The 16588-nt window shown below is 45.5% G+C and overlaps 1 non-coding gene across 1 annotated transcript; it reads right to left on the minus strand.

The window, feature by feature from the left end:
- Positions 1 to 15391: 15391 nt before the first annotated feature.
- Positions 15392 to 15465, minus strand: trnaa-ugc (transfer RNA alanine (anticodon UGC)). Its single transcript has one exon. It is a non-coding gene; the product is annotated as a tRNA-Ala (tRNA).
- Positions 15466 to 16588: the final 1123 nt, after the last annotated feature.

Below are 16588 nucleotides of genomic sequence, written 5' to 3' on the forward strand. Positions count from 1 at the left end.
TGTGACTGGCTGCCATTACGGCTCCTCTAATACAAGTAGCTTATAGTCCACTACAATCACTGTGACTGGCTGCCATTACGGCTCCTCTAATACAAGGAGCTTATAGTCCACTACAATCACTGTGACTGGCTGCCATTACGGCTCCTCTAATACAAGTAGCTTATAGTCCACTACAATTACTGTGACTGGCTGCCATTACGGCTCCTCTAATATAAGTAGTTTATAGTCCACTACAATCACTGCTGGCTGCCATTACGGCTCCTCTAATACAAGTAGCTTATAGTCCACTACAATCACTGCTGGCTGCCATTACGGCTCCTCTAATACAAGTAGTTTATAGTCCACTACAATCACTGCTGGCTGCCATTACGGCTCCTCTAATACAAGGAGCTTATGGTCCACTACAATCACTGTGACTGGCTGCCATTACGGCTCCTCTAATACAAGTAGCTTATAGTCCACTACAATCACTGCTGGCTGCCATTACGGCTCCTCTAATACAAGTAGCTTATAGTCCACTACAATCACTGTGACTGGCTGCCATTACGGCTCCTCTAATACAAGTAGTTTATAGTCCACTACAATCACTGCTGGCTGCCATTACGGCTCCTCTAATACAAGTAGCTTATAGTCCACTACAATCACTGCTGGCTGCCATTACGGCTCCTCTAATACAAGTAGTTTATAGTCCACTACAATCACTGCTGGCTGCCATTACGGCTCCTCTAATACAAGGAGCTTATAGTCCACTACAATCACTGCTGGCTGCCATTATGGCTCCTCTAATATAAGTAGCTTATAGTCCACTACAATCACTGTGACTGGCTGCCATTACGGCTCCTCTAATATAAGTAGTTTATAGTCCACTACAATCACTGTGACTGGCTGCCATTACGGCTCCTCTAATACAAGTAGTTTATAGTCCACTACAATCACTGCTGGCTGCCATTACGGCTCCTCTAATATAAGCAGCTTATAGTCCACTACAATCACTGTGACTGGCTGCCATTACGGCTCCTCTAATACAAGTAGTTTATAGTCCACTACAATCACTGTGACTGGCTGCCATTACGGCTCCTCTAATATAAATAGCTTATAGTCCACTACAATCACTGTGACTGGCTGCCATTACGGCTCCTCTAATACAAGGAGCTTATAGTCCACTACAATCACTGTGACTGGCTGCCATTACGGCTCCTCTAATACAAGTAGCTTATAGTCCACTACAATCACTGCTGGCTGCCATTACGGCTCCTCTAATACAAGGAGCTTATAGTCCACTACAATCACTGTGACTGGCTGCCATTACGGCTCCTCTAATACAAGTAGCTTATAGTCCACTACAATCACTGCTGGCTGCCATTACGGCTCCTCTAATACAAGGAGCTTATAGTCCACTACAATCACTGCTGGCTGCCATTACGGCTCCTCTAATACATTTACATTACATTTAAGTCATTTAGCAGACGCTCTTATCCAGAGCGACTTACAAATTGGTGCATTCACCTATAATATCCAGTAGAACAACCACTTTACAATAGTGCATCTAAATCTTTTAAAGGGGGGGGGGGGGTTAGAAGGATTACTTTATCCTATCCCAGGTATTCCTTAAAGAGGTGGGGTTTCAGGTGTCTCCGGAAGGTGGTGATTGACTCCGCTGTCCTGGCATCGTGAGGGAGCTTGTTCCACCATTGGGGTGCCAGAGCGGCGAACAGTTTTGACTGGGCTGAGCGGGAACTGTGCTTCCTCAGAGGTAGGGAGGCGAGCAGGCCAGAGGTGGATGAACGCAGTGCCCTTGTTTGGGTGTAGGGCCTGATCAGAGCCTGAAGGTACGGAGGTGCCGTTCCCCTCACAGCTCCGTAGGCAAGCACCATGGTCTTGTAGCGGATTGAGAGCTTCAACTGGAAGCCAGTGGAGAGAGCGGAGGAGCGGGGTGACGTGAGAGAACTTGGGAAGGTTGAACACCAGACGGGCTGCGGCGTTCTGGATGAGTTGTAGGGGTTTGATGGCACAGGCAGGGAGCCCAGCCAACAGCGAGTTGCAGAAATCCAGACGGGAGATGACAAGTGCCTGGATTAGGACCTGCGCCGCTTCCTGTGTGAGGCAGGGTCGTACTCTGCGAATGTTGTAGAGCATGAACCTACAGGATCGGGTTACCGCCTTGATGTTAGTGGAGAACGACAGGGTGTTGTCCAGGATCACGCCAAGGTTCTTAGCACTCTGGGAGGAGGACACAAGGGAGTTGTCAACCGTGATGGCGAGATCATGGAACGGGCAGTCCTTCCCCGGGAGGAAGAGCAGCTCCGTCTTGCCGAGGTTCAGCTTGAGGTGGTGATCCGTCATCCACACTGATATGTCTGCCAGACATGCAGAGATGCGATTCGCCACCTGGTTGTCAGAAGGGGGGAAAGGAGAAGATTAATTGTGTGTCGTCTGCATAAGTAGTTTATAGTCCACTACAATCACTGTGACTGGCTGCCATTACGGCTCCTCTAATACAAGGAGCTTATAGTCCACTACAATCACTGTGACTGGCTGCCATTACGGCTCCTCTAATACAAGTAGTTTATAGTCCACTACAATCACTGCTGGCTGCCATTACGGCTCCTCTAATACAAGTAGTTTATAGTCCACTACAATCACTGTGACTGGCTGCCATTACGGCTCCTCTAATATAAGTAGTTTATAGTCCACTACAATCACTGTGACTGGCTGCCATTACGGCTCCTCTAATACAAGTAGTTTATAGTCCACTACAATCACTGCTGGCTGCCATTACGGCTCCTCTAATACAAGTAGTTTATAGTCCACTACAATCACTGCTGGCTTCCATTACGGCTCCTCTAATACAAGGAGCTTATAGTCCACTACAATCACTGCTGGCTGCCATTATGGCTCCTCTAATATAAGTAGCTTATAGTCCACTACAATCACTGTGACTGGCTGCCATTACGGCTCATCTAATACAAGTAGCTTATAGTCCACTACAATCACTGCTGGCTGCCATTACAGCTCCTCTAACATAAGTAGCTTATAGTCCAATTCAATCACTGTGACTGGCTGCCATTACGGCTCCTCTAATACAAGTAGTTTATAGTCCACTACAATCACTGCTGGCTGCCATTACGGCTCCTCTAATATAAGTAGCTTATAGTCCACTACAATCACTGTGACTGGCTGCCATTACGGCTCCTCTAATACAAGTAGTTTATAGTCCACTACAATCACTGTGACTGGCTGCCATTACGGCTCCTCTAATATAAATAGCTTATAGTCCACTACAATCACTGTGACTGGCTGCCATTACGGCTCCTCTAATACAAGGAGCTTATAGTCCACTACAATCACTGCTGGCTGCCATTACGGCTCCTCTAATACAAGGAGCTTATAGTCCACAACAATCACTGCTGGCTGCCATTACGGCTCCTCTAATACAAGTAGCTTATAGTCCACTACAATCACTGCTGGCTGCCATTACGGCTCCTCTAATACAAGGAGCTTATAGTCCACTACAATCACTGTGACTGGCTGCCATTACGGCTCCTCTAATACAAGTAGCTTATAGTCCACTACAATCACTGCTGGCTGCCATTACGGCTCCTCTAATACAAGGAGCTTATAGTCCACTACAATCACTGCTGGCTGCCATTATGGCTCCTCTAATATAAGTAGCTTATAGTCCACTACAATCACTGTGACTGGCTGCCATTACGGCTCCTCTAATATAAGTAGTTTATAGTCCATTACAATCAATGTGACTGGCTGCCATTACGGCTCCTCTAATACAAGTAGCTTATAGTCCACTACAATCACTGCTGGCTGCCATTACGGCTCCTCTAATACAAGTAGCTTATAGTCCACTACAATCACTGCTGGCTGCCATTACGGCTCCTCTAATATAAGTAGTTTATAGTCCACTACAATCACTGTGACCGGCTGCCATTACGGCTCCTCTAATACAAGTAGTTTATAGTCCACTACAATCACTGCTGGCTGCCATTACGGCTCCTCTAATACAAGTAGTTTATAGTCCACTACAATCACTGCTGGCTGCCATTACGGCTCCTCTAATACAAGGAGCTTATAGTCCACTACAATCACTGCTGGCTGCCATTATGGCTCCTCTAATATAAGTAGCTTATAGTCCACTACAATCACTGTGACTGGCTGCCATTACGGCTCCTCTAATACAAGTAGTTTATAGTCCACTACAATCACTGTGACTGGCTGCCATTACGGCTCCTCTAATATAAATAGCTTATAGTCCACTACAATCACTGTGACTGGCTGCCATTACGGCTCCTCTAATACAAGGAGCTTATAGTCCACTACAATCACTGCTGGCTGCCATTACGGCTCCTCTAATACAAGTAGCTTATAGTCCACTACAATCACTGCTGGCTGCCATTACGGCTCCTCTAATACAAGGAGCTTATAGTCCACTACAATCACTGTGACTGGCTGCCATTACGGCTCCTCTAATACAAGTAGCTTATAGTCCACTACAATCACTGCCGGCTGCCATTACGGCTCCTCTAATACAAGGAGCTTATAGTCCACTACAATCACTGCTGGCTGCCATTATGGCTCCTCTAATATAAGTAGCTTATAGTCCACTACAATCACTGTGACTGGCTGCCATTACGGCTCCTCTAATATAAGTAGTTTATAGTCCATTACAATCACTGTGACTGGCTGCCATTACGGCTCCTCTAATACAAGTAGATTATAGTCCACTACAATCACTGCTGGCTGCCATTACGGCTCCTCTAATACAAGTAGCTTATAGTCCACTACAATCACTGCTGGCTGCCATTACGGCTCCTCTAATATAAGTAGTTTATAGTCCACTACAATCACTGTGACCGGCTGCCATTACGGCTCCTCTAATACAAGTAGTTTATAGTCCACTACAATCACTGCTGGCTGCCATTACGGCTCCTCTAATACAAGTAGTTTATAGTCCACTACAATCACTGCTGGCTGCCATTACGGCTCCTCTAATACAAGGAGCTTATAGTCCACTACAATCACTGCTGGCTGCCATTATGGCTCCTCTAATATAAGTAGCTTATAGTCCACTACAATCACTGTGACTGGCTGCCATTACGGCTCCTCTAATACAAGTAGTTTATAGTCCACTACAATCACTGTGACTGGCTGCCATTACGGCTCCTCTAATATAAATAGCTTATAGTCCACTACAATCACTGTGACTGGCTGCCATTACGGCTCCTCTAATACAAGGAGCTTATAGTCCACTACAATCACTGCTGGCTGCCATTACGGCTCCTCTAATACAAGTAGCTTATAGTCCACTACAATCACTGCTGGCTGCCATTACGGCTCCTCTAATACAATGAGCTTATAGTCCACTACAATCACTGTGACTGGCTGCCATTACGGCTCCTCTAATACAAGTAGCTTATAGTCCACTACAATCACTGCTGGCTGCCATTACGGCTCCTCTAATACAAGGAGCTTATAGTCCACTACAATCACTGCTGGCTGCCATTATGGCTCCTCTAATATAAGTAGCTTATAGTCCACTACAATCACTGTGACTGGCTGCCATTACGGCTCCTCTAATATAAGTAGTTTATAGTCCATTACAATCACTGTGACTGGCTGCCATTACGGCTCCTCTAATACAAGTAGCTTATAGTCCACTACAATCACTGCTGGCTGCCATTACGGCTCCTCTAATACAAGTAGCTTATAGTCCACTACAATCACTGCTGGCTGCCATTACGGCTCCTCTAATATAAGTAGTTTATAGTCCACTACAATCACTGTGACTGGCTGCCATTACGGCTCCTCTAATACAAGTAGTTTATAGTCCACTACAATCACTGCTGGCTGCCATTACGGCTCCTCTAATACAAGTAGTTTATAGTCCACTACAATTACTGCTGGCTGCCATTACGGCTCCTCTAATACAAGGAGCTTATAGTCCACTACAATCACTGCTGGCTGCCATTATGGCTCCTCTAATATAAGTAGCTTATAGTCCACTACAATCACTGTGACTGGCTGCCATTACGGCTCCTCTAATACAAGTAGTTTATAGTCCACTACAATCACTGTGACTGACTGCCATTACGGCTCCTCTAATATAAATAGCTTATAGTCCACTACAATCACTGTGACTGGCTGCCATTACGGCTCCTCTAATACAAGGAGCTTATAGTCCACTACAATCACTGCTGGCTGCCATTACGGCTCCTCTAATACAAGGAGCTTATAGTCCACTACAATCACTGTGACTGGCTGCCATTACGGCTCCTCTAATACAAGTAGCTTATAGTCCACTACAATCACTGCTGGCTGCCATTACGGCTCCTCTAATACAAGGAGCTTATAGTCCACTACAATCACTGTGACTGGCTGCCATTACGGCTCCTCTAATACAAGTAGCTTATAGTCCACTACAATCACTGCTGGCTGCCATTACGGCTCCTCTAATACAAGGAGCTTATAGTCCACTACAATCACTGCTGGCTGCCATTACGGCTCCTCTAATACATTTACATTACATTTAAGTCATTTAGCAGACGCTCTTATCCAGAGCGACTTACAAATTGGTGCATTCACCTATAATATCCAGTAGAACAACCACTTTACAATAGTGCATCTAAATCTTTTAAAGGGGGGGGGGGGGTTAGAAGGATTACTTTATCCTATCCCAGGTATTCCTTAAAGAGGTGGGGTTTCAGGTGTCTCCGGAAGGTGGTGATTGACTCCGCTGTCCTGGCATCGTGAGGGAGCTTGTTCCACCATTGGGGTGCCAGAGCGGCGAACAGTTTTGACTGGGCTGAGCGGGAACTGTGCTTCCTCAGAGGTAGGGAGGCGAGCAGGCCAGAGGTGGATGAACGCAGTACCCTTGTTTGGGTGTAGGGCCTGATCAGAGCCTGAAGGTACGGAGGTGCCGTTCCCCTCACAGCTCCGTAGGCAAGCACCATGGTCTTGTAGCGGATTGAGAGCTTCAACTGGAAGCCAGTGGAGAGAGCGGAGGAGCGGGGTGACGTGAGAGAACTTGGGAAGGTTGAACACCAGACGGGCTGCGGCGTTCTGGATGAGTTGTAGGGGTTTGATGGCACAGGCAGGGAGCCCAGCCAACAGCGAGTTGCAGAAATCCAGACGGGAGATGACAAGTGCCTGGATTAGGACCTGCGCCGCTTCCTGTGTGAGGCAGGGTCGTACTCTGCGAATGTTGTAGAGCATGAACCTACAGGATCGGGTTACCGCCTTGATGTTAGTGGAGAACGACAGGGTGTTGTCCAGGATCACGCCAAGGTTCTTAGCACTCTGGGAGGAGGACACAAGGGAGTTGTCAACCGTGATGGCGAGATCATGGAACGGGCAGTCCTTCCCCGGGAGGAAGAGCAGCTCCGTCTTGCCGAGGTTCAGCTTGAGGTGGTGATCCGTCATCCACACTGATATGTCTGCCAGACATGCAGAGATGCGATTCGCCACCTGGTTGTCAGAAGGGGGGAAAGGAGAAGATTAATTGTGTGTCGTCTGCATAAGTAGTTTATAGTCCACTACAATCACTGTGACTGGCTGCCATTACGGCTCCTCTAATACAAGGAGCTTATAGTCCACTACAATCACTGTGACTGGCTGCCATTACGGCTCCTCTAATACAAGTAGTTTATAGTCCACTACAATCACTGCTGGCTGCCATTACGGCTCCTCTAATACAAGTAGTTTATAGTCCACTACAATCACTGTGACTGGCTGCCATTACGGCTCCTCTAATACAAGTAGCTTATAGTCCACTACAATTACTGTGACTGGCTGCCATTACGGCTCCTCTAATATAAGTAGTTTATAGTCCACTACAATCACTGCTGGCTGCCATTACGGCTCCTCTAATACAAGTAGCTTATAGTCCACTACAATCACTGCTGGCTGCCATTACGGCTCCTCTAACACAAGTAGTTTATAGTCCACTACAATCACTGCTGGCTGCCATTACGGCTCCTCTAATACAAGTAGTTTATAGTCCACTACAATCACTGTGACTGGCTGCCATTACGGCTCCTCTAATACAAGTAGTTTATAGTTCACTACAATCACTGCTGGCTGCCATTACGGCTCCTCTACTACAAGTAGTTTATAGTCCACTACAATCACTGTGACTGGCTGCCATTACGGCTCCTCTACTACAAGTAGTTTATAGTCCACTACAATCACTGCTGGCTGCCATTACGGCTCCTCTAATACAAGTAGTTTATAGTCCACTACAATCACTGCTGGCTGCCATTACGGCTCCTCTACTACAAGTAGTTTATAGTCCACTACAATCACTGTGACTGGCTGCCATTACGGCTCCTCTACTACAAGTAGTTTATAGTCCACTACAATCACTGCTGGCTGCCATTACGGCTCCTCTAATACAAGTAGTTTATAGTCCACTACAATCACTGCTGGCTGCCATTACGGCTCCTCTAATACAAGTAGCTTATAGTCCACTACAATCACTGTGACTGGCTGCCATTACGGCTCCTCTAATACAAGTAGCTTATAGTCCACTACAATCACTGCTGGCTGCCATTATGGCTCCTCTAATATAAGTATCAAATCAAATCAAATCAAATCAAATTTATTTCTATAGCCCTTCGTATATCAGCTGAAATCTCAAAGTGCTGTACAGAAACCCAGCCTAAAACCCCAAACAGCAAGCAATGCACGTGAAAGAGGCACGGTGGCTAGGAAAAACTCCCTAGGAAAAACTCCCTAGAAAGGCCAAAAACCTAGGAAGAAACCTAGAGAGGAACCAGGCTATGAGGGGTGGCCAGTCCTCTTCTGGCTGTGCCGGGTGGATATTATAACAGAACATGGTCAAGATGTTAAAATGTTCATAAATGACCAGCATGGTCAAATAATAATAATCATTGTAGTTGTCGAGGGTGCAACAAGCACGTCCGGTGAACAGGTCAGGGTTCCGTAGCCGCAGGCAGAACAGTTGAAACTGGAGCAGCAGCATGGCCAGGTGGACTGGGGACAGCAAGGAGTCATCATGCCAGGTAGTCCCGAGGCATGGTCCTAGGGCTCAGGTCCTCCGAGAGAAAGAAAGAAAGAGAGAAAGAGAGAATTAGAGAGAGCATATTTAAATTCACACAGGACACCGGATAAGACAAGAGAATACTCCAGATGAAACAGACTGACCCTAGCCCCCCGGCACATAAACTACTGCAGCATAAATACTGGAGGCTGAGACAGGAGGGATCAGAAGACACTTATAGTCCACCACAATCACTGTGACTGGCTGCCATTACGGCTCCTCTAATATAAGTAGTTTATAGTCCACTACAATCACTGTGACCGGCTGCCATTACGGCTCCTTTAATACAAGTAGTTTATAGTCCACTACAATCACTGCTGGCTGCCATTACGGCTCCTCTAATACAAGTAGTTTATAGTCCACTACAATCACTGTGACTGGCTGCCATTACGGCTCCTCTAATACAAGTAGCTTATAGTCCACTACAATCACTGCTGGCTGCCATTACGGCTCCTCTAATACAAGTAGTTTATAGTCCACTACAATCACTGCTGGCTGCCATTACGGCTCCTCTAATACAAGGAGCTTATGGTCCACTACAATCACTGCTGGTTGCCATTACGGCTCCTCTAATATAAGTAGCTTATAGTCCACTACAATCACTGTGACTGGCTGCCATTACGGCTCCTCTAATACAAGGAGCTTATAGTCCACTACAATCACTGCTGGCTGCCATTACGGCTCCTCTAATACAAGTAGTTTATAGTCCACTACAATCACTGCTGGCTGCCATTACGGCTCCTCTAATACAAGTAGTTTATAGTCCACTACAATCACTGCTGGCTGCCATGACGGCTCCTCTAATACAAGTAGCTTATAGTCCACTACAATCACTGCTGGCTGCCATTACGGCTCCTTTAATACAAGTAGTTTATAGTCCACTACAATCACTGCTGGCTGCCATTACGGCTCCTCTAATATAAGTAGCTTATAGTCCACTACAATCACTGTGACTGGCTGCCATTACGGCTCCTCTACTACAAGTAGCTTATAGTCCACTACAATCACTGTGACTGGCTGCCATTACGGCTCATCTAATACAAGTAGTTTATAGTCCACTACAATCACTGTGACTGGCTGCCATTACGGCTCCTCTAATACAAGTAGCTTATAGTCCACTACAATCACTGCTGGCTGCCATTACGGCTCCTCTAATACAAGTAGTTTATAGTCCACTACAATCACTGCTGGCTGCCATTACGGCTCCTCTAATACAAGGAGCTTATAGTCCACTACAATCACTGCTGGTTGCCATTACGGCTCCTCTAATATAAGTAGTTTATAGTCCACTACAATCACTGTGACTGGCTGCCATTACGGCTCCTCTAATACAAGTAGTTTATAGTCCACTACAATCACTGTGACTGGCTGCCATTACGGCTCCTCTAATACAATCACTGTGACTGGCTGCCATTACGGCTCCTCTAATACAATCACTGTGCCTTGAGATAGAAGTCTGATGGCCTTGATTCTCTCTGTCGATGCTCTGATGCACCTGTACTGACCTCGCCTTCTGGATGATAGCGGTGTGAACAGGCAGTGGCTCGGGTTGTTGTTGTCCTTGATGAGCTTTTTGTTTTTCCTGTGACTTTGGGTGCCGTAGGTGTCCTAGAGGGCAGGTAGTTTGCCCCCGGTGATGCGTTGTGCAGACCGCACCACCCTCAGGAGTGCCCTGTGGTTGCCGTACAGCCCGACAGGATGCTCTCAATTGTGCATCTGTAAAAGTTTGGGAGTGTTTAGGTGCCAAGACAAATTTCTTCAGCCTCCTGAGGTTGAAGAGGAGGTGTTGCGCCTTCTTCACCACACTGTCTGACCATTTCAGTTTGTTAGTGATGTGTACGCCGAGGAACTTGAAACTTTCCCCCTTCTCCACTGCGGTCCCGTCAATGTTGATAGGGGGGTTCTCCCTCTGCTGTTTCTTGAAGTCCATGATCAGCTCCTTAGTTTTGTTGATGCTGGGTTATTTTCCTGACACCAAATCAAATCAAAATCAAATCAAATGTATTTATATAGCCCTTCTTACATCAGCTGATATCTCAAAGTGCTGTACAGAAACCCAGCCTAAAACCCCAAACAGCAAGCAATGCAGGTGTAGAAGCACGGTGGCTAGGAAAAACTCCCTAGAAAGGCCAAACCTATGAAGAAACCTAGAGAGGATCCAGGCTATGAGGGGTGGCCAGTCCTCTTCTGGCTGTGCCGGGTAGAGATTATAACAGCACATGGCCTAGTTGTTCAAATGTTCATAAATGACCAGCATGGTCAAATAATAATAATCATAGTAGTTGTCGAGGGTGCAACAAGTCAGTAACACAAGAGTAAGTGTCAGTTGGCTTTTTCATAACCGATCATTGAGAGTATCTCTACCGCTCCTGCTGTCTCTAGAGAGTTGAAAACAGCAGGTCTGGGACAGGTAGCACGTCCGGTGAACAGGTCAGGGTTCCATAGCTGCGGGCAGAACAGTTGGAACTGGAGCAGCAGCACGGCCAGGTGAACTGGGGACAGCAAGGAGTCATCAAGCCAAGTAGTCCTGAGGCATGGTCCTAGGGCTCAGGTCCTCCGAGAGAGAGAGAGAAAGAAAGAGAGAAAGAGAGAATTAGAGAGAGCATATTTAAATTCACACAGGACACCGGAAAAGACAAGAGAAATACTCCAGATGTGACAGACTGACCCTAGCCCCCTGACACATAAACTACTGCAGCATAAATACTGGAGGCTGAGACAGGAGGGGTCAGGAGACACTGTGGCCCCATCCGATGAAACCCCCGGACAGGGCCAAACAGGTAGGATATAACCCCACCCACTTTGCCAAAGCACAGCCTCCACACTCCCAGGGCCCTCTCCTCCTCCTTGTAGGCTGTCTCGTTATTGTTGTATAATCTGCAAACTTGATAATTGAGTTGGAGGCGTGCATGGCCATGCAGTCATGGGTGAACAGGGAGTACAGGAGGGGACTGAGCACCTTGTGGGACCCCGGTGTTGAGGATCAGCAAAGTGGAGCTGTTTTTTCCTACCTTCGCCACCTGGGGGCGACACGTCAGAAAGTCCAGGACCCAGTTGCACAGGGAGGGGTTCAGACTCAGGGCCTCCAGCTTGATGATGAGCTTGGAGGGTACTATGGTGTTGAATGCTGAACTATAGTCAATGAACAGCATTCTTACATAGGTATTCCTCTTGTCCAGATGGGACAGGTGCACTGTGTAGTGCGATGGCGATTGCATCATCTGTGGATCTATTGTGGCTGTAAGCAAATTGAAGTGGGTCTAGGGTGGCAGGTACACTAGAGGTGATTTGGTCCTTGACTAAAATCAAATCAAATGTATTTATAAAGCCCTTCATACATCAGCTGATATCTCAAAGTGCTGTACAGAAACTCAGCCTAAAACCCCAAACAGAAAGCAATGCAGGTGAAGAAGCACTGTGGCTAGGAAAAACTCCCTAGAAAGGCCAGAACCTGGGGAAGAAACCTAGAGAGGAACCAGGCTATGAGGGGTGGCCAGTCCTCTTCTGGCTGTTCCGGGTGGAGATTATAACAGAACATGGCCAAGATGTTCAAATGTTCATAGATGACCAGCAGGGTCAAATAATAATAATCACAGTGGTTGTCGAGGGTGCAACAAGTCAGCACCTCAGGAGTAAATGTCAGTTGGCTTTTCATAGACTAGTCTCCCAAAGCACTTCATAATGACAGAAGTGAGTGCTACGGGGCGATAGTCATTTAGTTCAGTTACCTTCGCTTTCTTGGGTACAGGAACAATGGTGGACATCTTGAAGCATGTGGGGACAACAGACTGGGATAGGGAGAGATTGAATATTGAATATTAATACCGTTGCAAAGCATAATTTCTCCCCTTTCCAGCAAAATCAGCAAAATCCCCTTTCCAACCAAATCCACGACGAGACTTCCATGCTACACATAAGTAGGTAATGGAGCTCTGTCTTGTCTCTTTAAAAATGCTGGGGGGAAGCGATGGCTCGCGAGGGAAGAGTGTTGTGTGGAAAAATGCCATTGTTCACCTAATTTATCAAACTTATTACATATAAAATGTAATTAAAACATCATAAAGAGTTTATAAAATGTTTCATTTCATATCTGCTTTAAGATTTGCTTTGTAAAATAAACAAAACCGTGTTAAAAAAAAAATGCATTTCCACGGCGCCGCTAATGTTAGCTTCAACTCAACTAAACTCTGGCTGTCTCCAGTCGCGGATGTTGGTGTCATGGTGGCAGGTTATGTATTGATGTCGTAAAAATCCTTGATTGTCCATGAGCACAGGAGTTATTAACTTTACACCAATCATTGCTTAACGATATATATTGATAAGTAAATAGACCAATGAGGAAACTTTATTTCCAGACGGAATGAGATGAGATGAGATGTGGTTCAAAAGAGAGAGATGAATGAAAAATGTTACTTTAAATAATTAACAAAGCATGACAATGATTAGCACAAGAGCAACGATAATAATATCAGCTAGTAAATGACTATATAAAGCACCGACGCATATCCCCTTTGGAGAGAGACTGAGGAGGCTCTGACCTGAGCAGACATACGCGCTGTCAGTCAACCTATAAGGCTACCCATCCTCCCACAGTGTTAGACAGGATGTTTCCCCCCCATCAAAATCTCTTGACCTCCATGAGGTCAGAAGCTGGGAAGCTTTCTCTGTAGCACTGTCGGTTGTCACAGATTTCTTCGTCGTCAGACGATATAGCGAAATCATCGTCGGAGAACGTGGACCAATACGCAGAGGAGTTAGTGCTCATCATCTTAATTTATTAAATGAATGTGAACACGTGAAAACAAGCACAACAAATGACAGTTTCGCAGGCTATGACTAGCAGTGCAAAATATAACTACGCACAACCTACCAAACAAACACACACCTACTTATAGGACTCCCAATCAGAGGCAACTAGAAACACCTGCCTCCAATTGAGAGTCCAGCACCCAAAACCACACATAGAAAAACAAACCTAGAACCTATACCAAAACTAACACACCCCACTACACCACACACAAAACCCCACAATACAAACTAAATATACCTCTGCCACGTCCTGACCAAATAATAATACAAATAGTACCTAAATATTGGTCAGGACGTGACATCAGTAGGATGGGTGGAGTGAGATGTGATAACATGGGGGACAGCTCCACTGGCAGAAGGGAATTCTCTAAATTACACAAACTGTTACACACAGCAATATACTGAATTACAATTTTGGAAGTCCATTTACTTGGAAAACAGCATGTTGCTTAAACACCAAACAAAACTAATTAGATTTAATTTTGACAGCAAATGGCTGGAAAGGGTAATCAAGAGCCCAGGAAACAGCAGGTAAGGGTAATCAAGAGCCCAGGGAATGACTGGTAAGGGTAATCAAGAGCCCAGGAAATGACTGGTAAGGGTAATCAAGAGCCCAGGAAATGGCCGGTAAGGGTAATCAAGAGCCCAGGAAACAGCAGGTAAGGGTAATCAAGAGCCCAGGAAATGGCGCCGCTAAATGCCTGAGCAGGCTGAGGCTGTTCTTGAGGAGCTGGCGGTGGGGAGGAGAGTAGCTGTGGTGGCCCGAGAGTTAGGGATGCCACACACCACTCTCCACGATTATAAAAAGAGGAAATATCCCAATTCCCCTCACTCTAACCTGGCCATCACCCCAGAAGAGTAGCGCCAGCTCGTCGCGCCAGCTCGTCGCGCCAGCTTGTCCCTTTGAGCCGGACTGTGGTCAAGCTCTTGGCTCTCGCATTCATCAAAGAAAGTGGCCGACCGACCATTGTAAATCTGAAGAGTGGGTTGAGCGATAACTGGATGGTCCAGTTTCCGAGTTCGCCACCCTGAACTGAACACTAGAATTCCAGACCGTTTGGAGCAGGCCAGGGTCCACGGAGCAATGCCACGAGCCAGTCTACATCAAACATGGTTTTTGAAGACAAACCACACCTCGTCTACAACTGTGACGAAACAGGGTTCGGGTCCAAACCCAGGTCAAGAGAGAGGGTGCTGCGGCAGAACGGTCATCACAGTTCAATGCTGCTGAGAGCACAGAACACTTCCTTCAGGATGTTTCATGTTCTACGTTGTTATGTGTTGCTATGTGTCTTGACCATAAATGAAGTTCCGTCCCAGGAAATAAAAGTTATTTGAATTGATACACATACACACACTAGGCTTGAGAGTAACAACATTCAAACAAACTGATACAGAAGGACTTTCTTTTTCACTCTTGTTATATTTACATTTTAGTCACTTAGCAGACTCTCTTATCCAGAGCGACTTAGTAGTGAATGCAGACATTTCATACATTTTTTTCCCCGTACTGGTCCCCGGTGGGAATCGAACCCACAACCCTGGCGTTGCAAACACCATGCTCTACCAACTGAGCCACACGGGACCACATACCACTGTCTGGAGTCAAACACATACAGAGTCTTTGGTGAACTTTCTTGGTCACTGCTGTTACCATATATACAGGATCTTCAGAAATTATATATAACATTTTTCAAAAACACTAGGATCCCAGAATAGGTTGAATTACAACTTCAGGTTTGCCTGTGTAACGCGGAGCAAAGGTTGAAGTCTTATGAAATGAATTATTGTTTCAGGTGTTATTGATAGTCACACTGCTATTAACTTGTGAAAGATTAGTCTAATATAGGCCATAATAACATGAATAATATAGGCCATAATAACATGAATAATATAGGCCATAATAACATGAATAATATAGGCCATAATAACATGAATAATATAGGCCCTAATAACATGAAGAATATAGGCCATAATAACATGAATAATATAGGCCATAATAACATGAATAATATAGGCCATAATAACATGAATAATATAGGCCATAATAGCATGAATAATATAGACCATAATAACATGAATAATATAGGCCGTAATAACATGAATACTCATAATATTTATTTAAAGGGCATAAATAATGAAGGTTTCTTAAAAGTTGATAAGGCGAAGCATGTTTCCATCTGCGGTATATATAGTAGAAGAGCGGCCCCTGCTGGACAGAGGAAGTATGGCAGCACAGTAACGTGTGCAGGATCAGGGGTATTTAAAAATAAAAAAATCTCAAATAACATTGGTCCAATACCATGTCAATCAAGTCTAAAGGAAAAAAGGGTAGATAATTCGCCATATTTTGAAGCAAAAAGCCATTTCAAATCAAATTAAATCAAATTTAGTCACATGCTCCTATTACAACAGGTGTAGTAGACCTTACAGTGAAATGCTGAATACAACAGGTGTAGTAGACCTCACAGTGAAATGCTGAATACAACAGGTGTAGACCTCACAGTGAAATGTTGAATACAACAGGTGTAGACAGACCTCACAGTGAAATGCTGAATACAACAGGTGTAGTAGACCTCACAGTGAAATGCTGAATACAACAGGTGTAGTAGACCTCACAGTGAAATGCTGAATACAGCAGGTGTAGTAGACCTTACAGTGAAATGCTGAATACAACAGGTGTAGACCTCACAGTGAAATGCTGAATAC

This window comes from Salmo trutta, chromosome 19 (genome assembly GCF_901001165.1).
Source record: "Salmo trutta chromosome 19, fSalTru1.1, whole genome shotgun sequence".
Taxonomy (NCBI): Eukaryota; Metazoa; Chordata; class Actinopteri; order Salmoniformes; family Salmonidae; genus Salmo; species Salmo trutta.